This window comes from Sminthopsis crassicaudata, chromosome 2 (genome assembly GCF_048593235.1).
Source record: "Sminthopsis crassicaudata isolate SCR6 chromosome 2, ASM4859323v1, whole genome shotgun sequence".
Classification (NCBI taxonomy): Eukaryota; Metazoa; Chordata; class Mammalia; order Dasyuromorphia; family Dasyuridae; genus Sminthopsis; species Sminthopsis crassicaudata.
In genome coordinates, this window is record NC_133618.1 from 531,402,966 (window position 1) to 531,416,260 (window position 13,295).

A 13,295-nucleotide genomic window follows, 5' to 3' on the forward strand; every position below is an offset into this window, starting at 1 on the left:
TCACAAAGGTGAATGTTGAAAATTATCTTTACATATAATTGGAAAAATAAAATAGTATTCAGGGGAAAAAATAAAGTATTTACAGTATTTTTATTGCATCTTTTGATGGTCTTTATATCCTAAAATATAATGTTTTTAATAAACATTCCATAGATTTCTGAGAAATATATAATAAATTCTTTTTATTACCATTCAGCAATTGCCAAAGATCTAACATTTTTAATTTTTTAAAAGTTCTATTTATAACCTTATCTTCTCTCTTGCTTATCTTTTGTTTAGATTTGTCTAGATCTGAAGGGGATAGTTTGAGGTATTCCACTATATGATTTTATTCTCTATTTCTCTTTGAAATTCAATTAACTTTTCATTTAAGTATTTAGATATGCTATGCTATTTGATACCTATATATTAAATATTGATAGATTCTCTATGATTCCTTTAAGTTGAATGTATTTTCTCTTCTATATTTGAAATCATCATTGCTACTCCATATTATTATTTGTTTCAAGTATGTTTCTTATAAACAACATTGTTGGATGCAACATATTAACAACATACTCTTATGTTTTATGCATGAGTTAATTCCATTGAAGTTTACCATTATGGATATCTTATTTTCTTGTACTTTTTCTCTCCTTTCTTCTATCCTCTTATTTACAAATAAGACATGATAAGAGAGAGGGATTTTGTCTACAATTTATAATATATAAACTGGCCTTTTTTTTGCACAGTCTCCCCTCTTCTCTTCCTTTGCTCTGTTTCTGATCCCAGGTTTTTACTTTTTTTTCCCTAATGTTTTAAAACCTCCTTCAACGTTGGAATTTCTTTTGCTTATGACTGTTCTCTTGCCTGTACTAGCTCCTTTCTTTTTCTCCATTAGTTTCCTCTCCCTATTTCTTTTTTTTAAGAACATCAAAACAGAAAAAACAAAACAAAAACAAAAACAAAAACCAACACTGCCTCTAGCACCTCTCCCTGTTTTATTTACCTTTCTCTATTATCCAGGAAAATGTTAGATTTCTGGAAAGGCTTTTTTTGCTTATCCTCTTATTTACACGTAAACAAGTCATCCCAAATAATTCTTCCTAGCTGACTGAAATTTTCTTTCTTTTGATTCCTATGCTTCTATTTCATAATGTCCACTGACTTCTATCCTTTTTATCAGAAATTCTTGGAAATCCTTGTTTTCATTATAGACACAAATATATGTAAATACAAGTGTATGTATGTATGTGTCATCCTATACAAAATGACAAACTTTTCCCCTCCATTTATTAGTATTTTATTTTCTCCAATTACATATGTGAAAGGTTAGCTTTCATCATTTATTTTTGTAAGATTTTAAGTAGCAATTTTTTTCCTCCATTGCTCCCTTTCTCCCTCAACAAGACACTAAGCAATCTGATAAAGGTTTTACATGCACAATTATTTTTAATTTTAAAATATTTCCTTATTAGTCATGTTGTGAAAGAAAAATCAGAACAAAAGAGAAAAAACACAAGAAAGAAAAAACAACAAAAGTAAAAATAGTATTCTTTGATCTGCATTCAGTCTGTATCGATGGCAGTTTCCATCCTGTCTATAAGAATTGTCTTGAATTACTTTTTTGCTGAGAAGAGCTAAGTTTATTCCAGTGGATCCTCACACAATTTTATTGTTACTGTGTACAATGTTCTCCTGATTCTGCTCAGCATCAGTTCTCATAAGTCTTACTAGGCTTTTCTGAAATCAGTCTGTTCATCTTTTTTTTAATATTTAATTTTATTTTAATAGTGTTATTTTTCCAATTACATGTAAAGATGGTTTTCAACTTTCATTTTTGTAAGATTTTGAGTTTCAAACTTTTTTCTTCCTCCTTTCCTTAACTCTCTCCTCCCCATATAGGTCATACATGTACATTCATTTTTAACATATTTCCATATAAGTCATGTTGGGAAAAAAAATCAGAATAAAAGGTAAAAACCACGAGAAAGAAAAAAACAAAGCAAATGAAAAACAATGTTCATGATCTTTTCAGGCTTTTTAGAAATCAGCCTACTCATCATTTCCTATAGAACAATCATATTTTATTATTTCCATATGCAATAACTTATTCAGCCATTCTTCTCTTGATGGACATCCACTCATTTTCCAATTATTTGCCACTACAAAAAGAGCTGCTACAAACATTTTTCCAATAGTATTTATGTTTCTAAAAACATGCATTTCTTTCATGAAAAGTATTCATTTTTTTGAGACTTTGTGTTCCAGATTTTTCTTCCTCCTTCCCTTAACTCCCCCTTCCCGAAGACAGCAAGCAATCTGATATAGATTAAATATGTTCAATTCTTTTAACATATTTCCGTATTTGTGATATTGTGCAAGAAAAATCACATCAAAAGGGAAAAAAAACATAAGAAAAAAAAAAGCAAGTTAAACAAACAAATAAAGGTAAAAATACTATACTTTGATGCACATTCATTCTCCATAGTTCTCTCTCTGAATGTGGATGGCATTTTCCATTTCAAGTCTATTGGCATGTCCTTGAATCACTTCATTGTTGAGAAGAACCAAGTCTATCACAATTGATCATCACATAATCTTGTTGCTGTGTACAATGTTTTCTTTATTCTTCTCACTTTACTCAACAACAGTTCATGTAAGTCCAGCTTTTTCTAAAATCAGCCTCTGATCATTTCTTATAGAATAATATTCCATTATATTCATATATCATTATTCAACCATTTCTTAACTTATGAGTATCCACTTAATTTCCAGTTCCTTGCCACTTCAAAAAGGGCTCCTATAAACATTTTTGTACAAATTTGGATCCTTTCCCCTCTTTTATGATTTCTTTTGGAATATTGACCTAGTGGTGGCACTGCTGAATCAAAGGGTATGCACACTTTGATAACACTTTGGGCATAATTCCAAATTTCTCTTTAGAATGGCTGTATTATTTCACAACTCTACCAGCAATACCTTAATATCCTAGTTTTCCACATCCCCTCATGATTTTTCCTGTCATCTTAGCCAATCTGAGAGATATGAAGTGGTACCTCAAAGTTATCTTAATTTGCATTTTTCTAATCAATAGTGATTTAGAGCTTTTTTCTTTCTTTTTAAATTTTAACAAATTTATTTAATATTTTCTTCAGTTACATTCAAAACAATTTAAAAATATTTTTTAATATTTGTTTTTAAGATTTTTGAATTTTAGGTTCTCTTCCTTATCCCCACCCACAATTAAGAAACCACATGTGAAGTGTATATGAAGTGACCATAAAAGTCAAGTTGTAAAAGAAAACATAGATCTCCCACCCTAATTAAAGTAAAAAGCCCTCAAGAAAAATTAAACTAAAAATAAAGAGAATAATAGAGAATGTTTCAATATATATTCAGATTTGATCAGTTCCTTCTCTGGGTATGGATAGGATTTTTCATCATAAATTCTTCAGAGTGTTTGAGAATAACAAAGTTATTTGTACAGTATATTTCACTTTTTTTATGGAGGACTTTCCAAATTTTTTTTTCCGAGAGAATCCTGCTCATCATTTTCCAAAGAACAATAATATTCCATCAGGGAAACTTGCTTCGAAATTTTTTTTACAATTACTATTGCTAATTGTATTTCCCCTCCATTTATTTTCTTTCCTTTCACCCTGTCCCTCCTCAAAAATGTTTTGCTAGTGACCACTTCTTCAGCCAATATGGCCTCTGTTTTATCACCGTGCTCCTCCCTCCCATATCCCATTTCCCCTTCTAATTTTCCTGCAAGATAAGATACATTTCTAAACCCCTATTGAATATGCATGTTATTTCCTATTTGATCCAATTCTTATAAGAGTAAGATTCACTCTCCCTGTCCTCCTCTTCTTCCCTTCCACTATAAAAGCTTTTTCTTGCCTCTTTTTTTATGATACATATTTTGCATCATTACACTTTTTCCTTTCCTTTTCTTTCAGTATATTCTAGAGCATTTTTTTCATGTGACTAAAAATGACTTTAATTTCTTCATCTGAAATGTCTCTGTTCATATCCTTTGAGCATTTATCAGTTGAGGAATGGCTTGTATTTGAATCAATTTTCTATATGTTTTAGAAATGAGGACTTTATCAGAATCACTGGATATAAAAAAGCTTTTGGCTTTTCTTCTAGTCTTGGCTATATTGGTTTTGTATGGACAAAACCTTTTTAATTTAATGAAATCAAAATTATTTATTTTGCATTTTATATAACATTCTCTAGTTCTTCTTTAGCCATAATTTCCTTACTTCTCTACAGATCTGAGAGTTGACTATCCCTTGTTTTCCTAATTTGCTTATAGTATCAGCATTTATGTCTAAGTCATGAACCCATTTCAAACTTTTGTTCTTCCAGATTAATTTTTTTAATTCTTTTTCTAGTTCCATAAAGTAATTTCTTGGCAGTTTGATTGGTATGGCACTAACAATAAATAGATTTAGGTAGAATTGTAATTTTTATTATATGTGCTTGGCCTACCATGAGCACTTGATATTTTTCCAGTTGTTTAGGTCTAAGTTCATTTGTGTGAAATGTATTTCATAATTGTGTTCATATAATTCTTGGTTTTGCCTTGACAAGTAAACTCCTAAATATTTTTTTATCTTCAATCATTTTAAATGGTATTTCTTTTTCTATGTCTTGCTGCTGGATTTTGTTGGTAATATGTACAAATGGTGATGATTTATGTGAATTTATTTTATATCCTACAATTTTTCTAAAGTCCATTATTTCAAGTAGTTAAATTTTTAGTTGATTCTCTAAGTATATCATCATATCATCTGCAAAGACTGATAGTTTTATTTCCTCATTACCTACTCTAATTCCTTCAGTTTCTCTTCTTCTCTTATTGCTAACATTAACATTTCTATACTGAATAATAGAGGTGACAATGTGCAACTTTGTTTCTAGTCATATTGGTAATGCATCTACCTAATCATCCATTATGTATAATGCTTACTGATGGTTTTAGAGAGATGGTGCTTATCATTTTTTTTTATTTAGAATTTTTTTCCACAGTATATATGCATGAGTAATTTTTTAAAATAATATTATCCCTTGTATTCATTTTTCCAAATTATCCCCTCCCTCCCTCCACTTCCTCCCCCCAATGACAGGCAATCCCATACATTTTACATATGTTACAATATAACCCAGATACAATATATGTGTGTAAATACCATTTTCTTGTTGCACATTAAGTATTAGATTCCAAAGGTATAAGTAACCTGGGTAGATAGACAGTAGTGCTAACAATACATTCACTTCCCAGTGTTCCTTCTCTGGATGTAGTTATTTCTGTCCACCATTGATCAACTGGAAGTGAGTTGGATCTTCTTTATGTTGAAGATATCCACTTCCATCAGAATAAATCTTCATACAACATTGAAGTGTACAGATATCTTCTGGTTCTATTCATTTCACTCAGCATCAGTTGATATAAGTCTCTCCAAGCCTCTCTGTATTCCTCCTGCTGGTCATTTCTTACAGAGCAATAATATTCCATAACCTTCATATACCATAATTTACCCAACCATTCTCCAATTGATGGACATCCATTCATCTTCCAGTTTCTAGCTACTACAAAAAGAGCTGCCACAAACATTTTGGCACATACAGGTCCCTTTCCGCTCTTTAGTATTTCTTTGGGATATAAGCCCAATAACAGCAATGCTGGGTCAAAAGGGTATGCACAGTTTGATAACTTTTTGGGCATAGTTCCAAATTGCTCTCCAGAATGGCTGGATTTTTTTGGTGCTTATCATTTTAAGGGAAACTCCATATTTTCCTGTGCTCCTAGTAATTTTTAGAGGAATGAGTCTTATATTTTGTCAAAAGCTTTTTCTTCATCTATTGAAATAATTATATGATTTCTGTTAGTCTCCTTATCGATATGGTCAATTATACTGATAGTTTTTCTGATATTGATTGAATCAGTCCTGCATTTATGGTATAAATACTACTTAGTCATAGTGTATTATCCTTATGATAAGTTGCTGTAATTTCTTTGCTAATACTTTATTTAAGATTTTTAGCATCAATATTCATTAGGGAAATAGTCTGATTTTCTTCTCTGTTTTGCCTCTTCCTAGTTTAGGTATCATCACCATATCTATCTTATAAAAGGAATTTGGTAGGACTCCTTCCCCTATTTTTCCAAATAGTTTATATGATAATGGAATTCATTATTCTTTAAGTATCTGGTAGAATTCATTTGAAAATTCATGTAGTCCTGGAGATTTTTTTTTTCCTTAGAGAGTTCATTGATGACTTAATCAATTTCTCTTCTTTTTTTTTTTTTTAAATGGGGTTATTTAAATATTTTATTTCCACTAATATTAATCTGGGAAATTTATATTTTTGTAAATATTCATCCATTTCAATTAGATTGTCAGATTTATTGGCACATAGTTAAGCAAAATAAATCCTAATTATTGTTTTAATTTCCTCTTCATTGGTTGTAAATTCACTCTTTTCATTTTTGATATTGGGAATTTGATTTTTTTTCTTTCCTTCTAATCAAATTAACTAAATATTTATTGATATATTTTATTGTTTTTTTTTTCATAAAACTAACTCTTAATTTTATTTATTAGTTAAATAGTTTTCTTACTTTAAATTTTCCTTCTAATTTTCAGAATTTCTAAGTTGTTATTTAATTGGGAGTTTAAATTTGTTATTTTTCCAGCTTTTTTAGTTGCAGGCCCAATACATTTTCTGCTCTTTCTCTATTTTATTCATGTAAGCACTGAGATATATAAAAATTTTTCCTAATAACTTGCTTTGACTGCATCCCATAAGTTTTATTATGTTTTCCTATCATTGTCATTTTCTTGGATGAAATTATTATTTCTGATTTGTTGTTTTGCCCCTCATTCCATAGGATGAGATGATTTAGTTTCTAATTTTTGCTCTGTTTTTATGGTCCTTTATTGCATGTAATTTTCATTGCATTATTATCTGAAATGGATGCATTTAATATTTCTACTTTTCTACACTTAATTGTGAGGTTTTTATTTTCCAATATACGGTCATTTTTTTGGGTAGATACTATGTAATGCTGAGAAAAAAAAGGTATACTCCCTTCTATCCCCATTCAGATTTTTCAGAAGTCTTATCACATCTAAATTTTCTAAAACTATATTCACTTTTTAAACTTCTTCCTTTTTTTATTTTATGGTTAGTTTTATTTCTTAGAGCGGGAGATTATGATCCCCCACTGATATAGTTTAGTTTTTTATTTAGTTCTAATAATTCACTTAATTTCTCCTGTAAGAATTTGGATACTATATCACTTGGTACACATACATGTTTAGTGTTGAATACTGCTTCTTTGTCCATGGCACCCTTTACCAAGATGTAATTTTTTTTCCTTAATTATTTTAATTAGATCTATTTTTGCTTTTGCTTTGTCTGAGATTAGGATTTCTATGCTTTTTTTTTTTTTTTTTAATTTCAGCTGAAGTATACTATATTCTGCTCCAGCCTTTTACCTTTATTCTATGTGTATCTTTCTACTTCAAATGTATTTCTTGTAAACAACATGCTGAAGGATTCTGGATTTTAATACACTTTGTTAACCATTTCTGTTTTTTGGAAGAGTTCATCTCATTCACATTCATCCAACTGTGTATTTTCCTCCATCACATTTCTCTCTTTTCATTCTTTCCCTCCTCATCAATGTTTCCCTTCCAATCCCCATTTTCCCCAATCTATCATTCCTTCTATAAACCCTTCTTTTGTTTCCTGTTTTCCCTCTACAATGTAAGATAACTTTTTTTTTTTTTTTTTTTTTTTTTTTAAATGCTGAGGCAATTGGGGTTAAGTGATTTGGCCAGGGTCACACAGCTAAGGAAATATTAAGTGTCTGAGGCTGGATTTGAACTTAGGCTCTTGACTTCAGAGGAGGTGCTCTATCTAGTATACCTTTTAGCTGCCTCCATAAGATGAATTTCTATTCTCAACTAAGTGTGTATTATTCCTTTTTTTTAGCCAAATTCAACGAAATTAAGGTTCAAACAATGCTCATCCTTTTTCTTTCTTTCCTCCTATTGTAATAACTTTCTCTAAGTCTCTTTTGCCTCTTCATGAGATGCAATTTACCTCATTTCACCTCCCCTTTTGTCTTTTCCTAATATAATCCTTTTTCCAACCCTTGATTTCTTTTTTATATGATTACATCTCTGTATACCTCTTCTAATTGCTCTAACAAAGATATTATTTTCAAGAGTTATAAATATCATCTTTCCCATGTAAGGATGTAAACAATTTAATCTTCAACATTTTTTTTCTTGTTTACCTTCTTATGCTTCTCTTGGGTCTTATATTTGAAGAACAAATTTTCTCTTTAGTTTAGGTCTTTTCATTATAAATCATTGAAAGTCTCCTATTTCATTGAATGTCTGTCTTTTTTTACCCTGAAAGATTATGCTTAAATTTTCTGGGTAGTTAATTTCTTTGATTTAGTACAAGATTCTTTGCCTTCCAGAATATTATATTTCAGGCCCTCTGATCCTTTAATGTAGAAACTGGGTATTCCTGACTGTGGTTCCTTGATGCTTTTTGTATCAATTGTCTTTCTGCTTGCTTTGCAGTATTTTCTCCTTGACATAATTGTGGAATTTAGCTCCAATATGTTTGAAGTTTCCATTTTTGGGTTTTTTCTGAAAGTGATGGATTATTTTAATGACAATTTTACCCCCTGCTTCTAGTATATGATAGCAGTTTTCCTTGATGATTTCTTGAAAGATGTCCTAGTGCGTGCTCTCTCTCTCTCTCTCTCTCTCTCTTTTTTTTTTTTTTTTTTTTGATCATGGCCTTCAGGCAGTTCAATAATTCTTAAATTATCTCTTCTTATCTATTTTCCAAGTTTGTTGTTTTTCCAATTAGGACTTAAATACTTGATGTCTCATGGAATTATTAGTTCCTCCCTGTCCAATTCTATTTTTAATGAATAATTTTTTTCAGTTATTTTTTTAACCTCCATTTCCATTTAGCCAATTTTACTTTTAAAGGAATTGTTTTCTTCAATGAATTTCTTTTCTATTTTGCCAATTTATTTTTATAGAGTAACTGTTTTAAGCCAATTTTTGTGCTTCCTTTTCCAAGCTGTTGATTTCTCTCCTATAATTCTCCTACATTTCTATTCCTTCATTTCTTAGTTTTTCTTCTACCTCTCTTGATTTTTTGGTTGGAAACTAAATCTTTTACTCCCATTCCTCTAAACATTATTCTGTTTGCTGGAGGGCTTACCACTTCTAAGTAACAAGGCTTCATTCACAGTGTTCATTGTGAAGAAACAACTGAGCTTAGTATCTAGAAATCAATCAATGTCAGTCAGGCATGTTATTATGTATTTTCTCTGTGCCAGATACTGTGCTATATGCAAAGGACACAAATATCCTTATCGTCTAATTTGAGAGGTCAAATGCAAAAAACTGTACATCACATAGTGAGATAATTACATTCTACACAACACCCAGTACTGTGCTAAGAAATGGAAACACAAAGATTAAAAAAAAAAAAAAGAAAAGAAAAAAAAAAAGCAAGTCTCTATCCTAAAGAGCTTACAGGCTATAATAGAGAGACATGCACACATGGATAAGTACTTAATAAGTAAAAACTAATTTGGGACAGGAGAAGCACTAGCAGCTGGAAGTATCAGGAGAGGCCTTATATAGGTAGTAATATTAGAGTAATATGAAGGAAATTAAGAATTCCAAGGCAAAAGGAAGAAAAATTTCAAATATATATTTACTCATATTACACATAGAATCTTAGTGTATATAAATAAATTGTATACTAAGCTATAAACACTAGTAAGTTAAATGAAATGTTTATTGGGTTGTGGGAGGGAGGGGGAAACTATACTTCTCATATGATATGTCCATGGAAGGCGAAGCTAATTTATTTAAGAAAGACTGATACTAGCATGAGAAACAGTGCAAAAGCCTTGTTATGGGAGATAAAATTTCCTGTTTGAGGAATAGCAGGGCAGCCATTTTGGCAGACTTGCAGAGTGGATTGTATTATCAAAAATAGGAAGCTACCAAATTGTTTCCTTCTGGGGGTGTGTGTGGTTAAATTGATCAGTCTTTTCAGCACCCTTACAATTCGAGACCTGTCTTCTTGCATACTGTTCCCCTCCGAGGTGAAGTCTTTTCTGCTTTGTGGTCCTTGCCTCAGTTTCAAAAATTACTAGTTGTCTCTACTACACCATTGGCAAACGCACCTTAAGAGCGGTCGTGTAAATTAGCATATGTCATCAAGAAGATTTTTAAAAATTATTAATTTATGCAATGGAAATTTTAATAAAAAATATTTTAGTATTAAACATGTTTTTAATGAATTTGCCATTGTCATTATGCAAGAAACATTCTATGACTGTGGTTTTTAGTTATAAAATTAACAAAGTAAAGAAATCGTTAGTATTACCGAAGGAAAAAAAATCTTAAAAGAGCTTTGGAAATGATAAGTGTGCGGAAAGATGGGAGGTGGGGGGCGGGGCGGAAGGGTAGGATGAGTAGGAGTTCGCGCAAGCGTAGAAGGAAATTCATCCCTGCTGAGGGAGTGGGAGGAGGGAAAGCCTTTTCCGTCCTCGCTTTCCGGATTGTCGAAAACTTGCTTAAGTGTCGCGCTGGCTATAGTGGGGGGAGGGATTGGCTGAGGCGGCGGCAGCAGTGGCGGTGGCGGTGGCGGTGGCGGTGGCGGTGGTGGTGGTGGCACGGCGCGGCGCGGCGCCGTGCACGGACTGCGCAGTCCAAGACAGAAACGATCTCAGGCGGCTGTGGGATCGAGCTCGGGACTCTGCGCCGAGCCAGGCTGGGCTTGCTGGGCTGGCCCTGTACAGCGCCTCTTCCCGGCTCGTCTCGGGGAAGTGCCAGTGACAGACACTGCTCGGGACCGTCGGGGCCTGTGGGGCGAAGGGGAGCAGCGCGAATTCTTGGTTGCCAACGCCCCCTTTCCATACCCTGTTCTCCCTCATGGGCCGGTGATTCCCCGGACCCAGGGTAAGGGGGTGGCCAGTGCCTAAGGTGAGAGGGGCGGGGGGGAGGGAGGAAAGAGGGCGAAGGGGGAGGAAAGAGAGAGGGAGGGACCGCAGGACGCGCGTGCGCACGGCGGGGGAGGGGCCGGCTGGGAGGGGAGAAAGAGGAAGGGTTGCGGCCCGGGATGGCTGGGGTCGTCTGCTACTGGCGGGTTATCTTGGGGCCGGGAAGGAGCTGGGGTCTGAGTCTTTGGACAAGATTGCATTGGACTTTGTGGAAAACTAGAGCTATCCACAGACACACCCACACCCTAGAGTAAGGGGTAGTGGGGGAGGGGATTTAGCTTACATTTTCGGGTCTCCCTTAAGACTTGGATGTGGATGGAGGTTTGAGGCGTGCGAGTACAATTTGACAATGGCCTTATGAAGGTAACCGCGTTTGGAGGCTGGGGAGGGATTTGGAAGAGGTTACATTAATATAACCTTTTGCTTAGATAGGGGTGCCTTTTTCTGAAATCCAAGGGAATATGTAGGCTATACTCTGTCAGAAATGTAGATGCATAAAATGTATGTGTTGTTGACTGTCACTTAGATGAATATAATATTTCTGTTATTGTCCTTAGAAATTTTGCCAAAGTCAGTGGCAGTGCTGCTGCAGTGGGAATATCTACTCTCAACTGCAGGATAATAAGGTTTGTGTCAATCTTTCTAAAATAGGTTAGCCGAGCCTTTTACGGACATTTCATATAAGAACTATAGCTCCCCCACCTAAAGATAACAATAACAACAACTACGACTATGACGGCCACCTAGGCAGTATGGCTGTACATTTAACTAATTAGTGTTTATATATAGCTTGGTGAAAATAGATTGTTTTGTTCAAAGATTTGCTGTGTTTTTGCGTATGTGTAATGTGAGTGAACGTATATTTAAGGTAAGTTGTTGATTATATTGCAATTATACTCCATTTTCGTGAGTTATTATAATGTAGGAAGCTTATGAATATTTCTGATAACTTTTGCCTTTTGGTGGGTATTATATACTTAATTTCTTTATATCAGGATTCTTATTTAACCTATATGAAACTTGAAAAGACTCATCTAAATTAACATTCCATTCTGGTTTTTTATTGTTTTAAAATTGACTATTAATATTGCATTGGATCATACTAATGCTAGTTTTGTTTTGCCTTGCTAAGTTAAACAGGCACCTTTTTTTCCTGGGTCAAAATAGAAAAGTGTTCTATAGAGTGGCAACAAAGGAAATCACAAAATATTAAGTTAATTGTAAATAAACATTCATTGAATAGTAACAAATTGATTTTTGCATTCCAGAATCTGAAAATTTATAGTCATAGTATTAAAATGAAAACTTTGAGATTTATCAAATTTTAGGGAATAATTTGAATTAACTAGAATGGTACCAGTAGATTGATTTTCTCCAGTTTTGTTGGAGAAGAATTTAGAATTTGGAAAAAAATTTCAGTAGATAAGTTTCTTAGCCAACATTAAAAAAAAAAGAAAACATTTGTAATATTTTCTAATGGTAATGTGAAACTCTTTTTAATGAACAATTTGACACAATTCAATGTTAATCAGTACTTCACTGTCAAATTTTTGTAGCATTGTGTTTATATAGAATGTTTATAATGAGTTTCTACTTTACACATCTAATCAATCCTCAGAGGTAGTATAGATATTATTAGTTTACATTTGTAGTTGAAGAAGTGACACACAGATATTTAAAAACTTGACTGTTGTAACAAAGCTAATAAGTGATAGAACCTGGACAAACCCAGGTTTATCAATTCTAAATCCAGTGCTCTTTTCATTATATCTTAATGTTCTTTTTTTAAAAAGTGCTCATCATGGGATAATGGATTTAGAGCTAAAAGGATCTTAGAAGCTATTCAGTACCTTCATTTTACAGATGAAGAAACTGGGCTAAGAAAGATTAAGTGACTTGCCTACAGTTACAAAGCTCTTTGGTAAGTATCTAAGGCAAGATTCCAACCCAGATCTTCCTGAATCCAAATTGATGACTGTCCATTGTTGCTATCTAGTTTTTTCAAATTATTACCTAAAAATTTTGGTAAATTTCAAAATAATGATCTTAATACTATAATTACATCATAATCTCATAGGAGCAGGGGTTATCAGGGAGCAGAACCAGGAGAACACAATGCCAACTTAAAGCAGAGAAGACTATGCAGGAGGAAGTAATCAGCAAGTTAGGGAGAATGAGGACCCAAAATAGGCCATTTGCTGTAGAAGTTAAAGATGATAGGTAACCTTGGAAGAAGCAGTTT

At 33.0% G+C, this 13,295-nt stretch overlaps 1 protein-coding gene across 10 annotated transcripts in view; it reads left to right on the forward strand.

Annotated features, from left to right (window-relative positions):
• The window catches only part of RNF111 (ring finger protein 111), a 131,304-nt gene that overhangs the window by 38,321 nt on the left and 79,688 nt on the right, over window positions 1–13,295 (forward strand). For 2 of the 10 annotated variants that reach the window (XM_074294647.1, XM_074294640.1), the window contains exon 1: window positions 10,648–11,036. The exons of 1 other annotated variant lie outside the window; for it this stretch is intronic. The gene's annotated coding sequence lies outside the window, so the exon portion shown is untranslated. Of the gene's footprint in view, window positions 1–10,647; window positions 11,037–11,143; window positions 11,417–11,610; window positions 11,680–12,840; window positions 12,975–13,295 lie in introns of those variants that run through there. 7 more of the 10 variants (XM_074294645.1, XM_074294648.1, XM_074294643.1 and 4 more) reach the window with 6 other exon arrangements.